Raw genomic sequence first — 4,804 nt, forward strand, 5'->3', positions numbered from 1 at the left:
CGATGCCACTGCTGGTGGAGATTTATTTCCCAAAGGGTATCACAAGCCCAGTAGTCAGCACTTTTTGAGCTGACAAGAATTATCATTGATATTGTTATATTTATAAATTAACTGTTTACAAAATTTTGAATTTTGAAATACTAAGGCTTTTCTACCTCAGGCATAGATTACCTTAGCTGTATTTGGCAACACTTTTAGGAATTTTGGATCTGAATGCTCTTCAACTTCGTACTTTATTTGGACCCCCTTTTTTAAAACTTTTTTAGATTCAAGCGTCACTGATGAGTCTTTTGTAGACGAAACGCGCGTCTGGTGTATATATAAAATTTAGTCCTGGTATCTATGATGAGATTATTCATGACCAAATTGTGGTTTGGTGATGCTGATGTGTTTGTATATATCTTACTTTACTCGACATTCGTGCTGCTTACAATTATCTCTATCTATAATGAACTTAGCCCAGTAGTTGGACTATAAAGGGGCAATAACTCTTTAAGGGGTCAATTGACCATTTTGATCATGCTGACTTACTTACAACGGGTTGCCTGATTGGTCTGAAAATTGCAGGACAGATTGACCTTGATCTAAAAAACAAATTCATCCCCGTCAGATTTGCCCTCAATGCTTTGGTTTCTGAGATATGAGCCAAAAACTGCATTTTACCCTATGTACTATTTTAGCCATGTTTGCCATATTGGTTCACATGCAGGGTCATCGGACACATTTTTTTTTAACAAGAAACCCTAATGATGATTGTGGACAAGTTTGGTTAAATTTGTCTTGGTAGTTTCAGAGGAGAAGATTTTGTGAAAGATTACAAAACTTTACGAAAAATTGTTAAAAATTGACTATAAAGGGCAACAACTCCTTAAGGGGTGAATTGGACATGTTGGACATATAGAATTTTTTGTAGATCTTACTTTACTGAACAATATTGCTGTTCACAGTTGATCTCTATCTATAATGATAATCAAGATAATAATAAAAACGGCAAAATTTCCTCAAAATTACCAATTCAGGGGCAGCAACTCAATAACAGGTTTTAGGATTCATCTGAAAATTTCAGGGCAGATAGATCTTGACCTGAGAAACAATTTTACTGCATTATTTGCTCTAAATGCTTTGGTTTCAGAGATATAAGCCAAAATCTACATTACATTTAACCCCTATGTTCTATGTCTAGCCATGGCGGCCATCTTGGTTGGTTGGCCGGGTTATTGGACACATTTTTTTAAACTAGATACACCATTGATGATTGTGGCTTATATAAAAAAGAAGATGTGGTATGATTGCCAATGAGACAACTATCCACAAAAGACCAAAATGACACAGACATTAACAACTATAGGTCACCGTACGGCCTTCAACAATGAGCAAAGCCCATACCGCATAGTCAGCTATAATAGGCCCCGATAAGACAATGTAAAACAATTCAAACGAGAAAACTAACAGCCTTATTTATGTAAAAAAAAATGAACGAAAAACAAATATGTAACACATAAACAAACGACAGTTTGGTTAAATTTGGCCCAGTAGTTTCAGAGGAGAACATTTTTGTAAAAGTTAACGACGACGGACGACGGACGCCAAGTGATGAGAAAAGCTCACTTGGCCCTTTGGGCTAGTTGAGCTTAAAATGAAATAATAAATGAATGAAATAAATAAAGGAGATATTAAGCCTATGTTTTGAAGCCCGTTTGATTTTTCGGATTTTCTAAACAACAATTAAATGATTCAAAAGATGTGGGATACACATCAAATAGACAGCAACCTAACACCACTCAAATATCTTCTGCCGTGTCCTGAAGTATTATGCTTGTTGATCGGGTTATTTCTGTTTGTTTAAATGTTTTTGTACAGTTTATGATTAGCTTTGGTGGTAGGATATAGTCTCATATGTCTGTCATGTTTATTTTTGTGTTTGAATAATTAGTTCAATGGTATTGTAAATTGGTATGATTGTCATCGAGACAACTCTCTTGATTAAAAGAGACCAAATTAAAATCAAATGGATCAGAAATTAGCCACTACAGGTTACCGTACAAGACATTATGTGCACCACAATTGGTGTCTGTACCAAGTCAGTCTGTCTCGATAATATACTGATATACGTGTTTGTTTGCTCAGTGGTATATCTGTGTTTTTTTCTCTACATTGGTGATTTTTCCTGTTATCTGTTCTTGTATAATGGTAAGAAAACGTAAAATAAACCCGATGAGACAATCAAGTATGGATAACCAAAATGCATTTATCATCGAATTACAATACATATTTACTTTGGTGTTATTAATGCCGGAAGAGCAGTACTCTATGCCTGGATCACCATATATGATATCAGGCAAGACGGGAATACAATACAAAAATAATAACCTATTTAAGACTCCAATGCTTTACTGAACAAAAAAACAACAACACAACACTCCTGAAGTCATTAAATAACGAACTAAAAATCTGTAATCGATGATGAAGTTTGCATCAAAATACGAACGATGTAACGCTGTAAGATTTGGTGTGACTAACTTTGGAGATTTTTTGTTGAAGTCGTCGTGTTTTTTTTAATATACACTGGATTCTGCAGTGGTAATGAACATTTTGTGGCTGCAGTGTGAGTTTTAGCTGTCCGTCCATGTTAAAGGTTCTGTACTAATTTTGGCAAATAACAATGTCATACGGTGGCCATGGAATATGTGGCGGTAATCGAATTGGCTGTCCACAACCATAGCATGAACGAATCTGTGTACCAATCAAGTATTTTAAGTAATATCCATCATTATCATTACCCAAGTCTTCGATGGATGCATTAGTCACTATGCTATCCTTTGCACCGAAGTCCCTCGTAGTTTTTTTCTTTTTTATCTGTTTTTTTTTATTCGGTTTTCTTTGTGGTTTTTTTTTAATATTGACCTTTGATAACGCTTGAAGATTAGGTGCCGACTGAGTTTTTCGAAGATATTTTATAAGTTTTTGCAGCTTTCTTCCACATTCAGAGGCCGCCAGTACATGTGAGCATATGCTTAAAAGTTTGAAATTTTCACAATTGCAAGTGCCCTTTCCGCTTTCTAAAAGACGTACAAAATGTGGATCTTTTCCAGAGGTAGTAGCAACCATAAACCCGTTTTGGACACCAGGCGCTTAATTTACCAAACCAGAATTAACAAGCGAGACTGCTTTTTTACAAATCGGCTCATGACTTGTGGGATCAAGATGAGTATCTTCTAGTGAAATAGATGAACTTTTATGATGTGGTTGTGGTTCAAGAGATGTTCCTGAAGCTCCAGCCTGTTCACCAACGGAAATCCGTATTGATGACCTAAATTGCGACGGTTTAAGTGGAGCCTTTAGGAAGGCGGTTATATGCTTGTTGCGGGACGACTCGGGAAGTTTGAACCAAGCATTACATGGCTGCACGTGTTCTTTGTACTCGGTATAGATAGGGTCCCATACCAATAATCGCCTTCTCTGTGTCATTTTTCTGCTCGTCAACAAGTTCCCGCATTTTGGTACAGAATACGGTAACTTCGTTCTCTTGGTAATTCGTCGTTTGTTTTAATCTGTTATTCAAACTTTCATTCGCATTTGTTGTGTAATGCGAAAAACCGAAATCACAACTAATTCTTAATGTAAGTAATAAGGAGTTTTGCACTAGTTTTTTTGATACCTCAGAAACCATGTATAAAACGCTGGCTGCGCCGTTTTTCTTTATTCACATCCTCTCAAGTTCCAAATTGGCTTCAATTCCAACAATTTATTTTCAAAGTCAGTGTCAGTTAAACAATCTGCAAAGTCAGTGTCAGTTAAACAATCTGCAAGTTCAAAATTTTTCTCAAAAATATCTTTAATGAACTGGTTTGTATATGGATTATTTATCCCTAATGTATGCAACTTTCTCTCAAGATTTAATCGCACATGACGCTGGCACTGCATATTTCATATATGAACATTCATCATCTGTACAGAATGTGGCGTGGTTAAACATTTAGGCGGGATCCCAACTACCCCCTAATCTTGGACAGTAGTGTAACATAACAGATCATAATAAAATAAGACCGAACTATAAAAATCAGTTGAAAAGGGCTTTACCCATCAGCTCATTAAGAATGTACACCTCAGAAAAGCCATCAATTTCTTGAATTAAACTTTTTCTTAACCTGGAATTTTGGCTAAAAAGACTGACTCAATAAGTAATAAATTTTGAAAAAAATATTACTCAAAAATTAGTAATAAAATTTGATTTTTTTTTAACTCAAAAACTACTTTTTTTCAGAGATAACTTCGATTATATTTTTTTTTTATATTTTCCACAAATTTGGCAGTATGTCCAGATAAGTTAGACGCAAATATTAAGAAATGAAACCCGAAAGATTTATAATCATTGCATATCGAACACACTGACAAAATCCTAGTACTGCATTGAAGTTTATGTCGTCGAATTTTGTTTGTTTGTTTCCAAGTATGCAAATGATAATTGTATTTCTTTGTGCATCATATTCCCTGTTTCAATTGAAAATTGTAAGGATGTTCGGTCTGGTTCCATGATTAAGAAAGAAAAAAAGAGAATATTATAAAGGTAACGGAATAATGATAATATGTACTATTTTATGTTTATATGCCCTCATTTTATTTCATTTATATTTACACATTTCAGCATACCTCTCTGTAGAAACTTGGCAAATTCTTCTTCCCACATGATTTTGCTTGACGAGTAGATGCAATATGAGCCCAAAAAGTAACGCCACTTCGTTTTTAAATGCTCCACGCTACATTGACCTGACTTCAAACGAACTAACATTGATCAATACTTCAA

At 35.0% G+C, this 4,804-nt stretch overlaps 1 pseudogene; it reads right to left on the reverse strand.

Moving 5' to 3' along the window:
- Positions 1-2,643: 2,643 nt before the first annotated feature.
- On the reverse strand, positions 2,644-3,924 carry LOC143062043 (uncharacterized; annotated as a pseudogene).
- Positions 3,925-4,804: the final 880 nt, after the last annotated feature.

The sequence above is a fragment of the Mytilus galloprovincialis genome, chromosome 2 (genome assembly GCF_965363235.1).
Source record: "Mytilus galloprovincialis chromosome 2, xbMytGall1.hap1.1, whole genome shotgun sequence".
Taxonomy (NCBI): domain Eukaryota; kingdom Metazoa; phylum Mollusca; class Bivalvia; order Mytilida; family Mytilidae; genus Mytilus; species Mytilus galloprovincialis.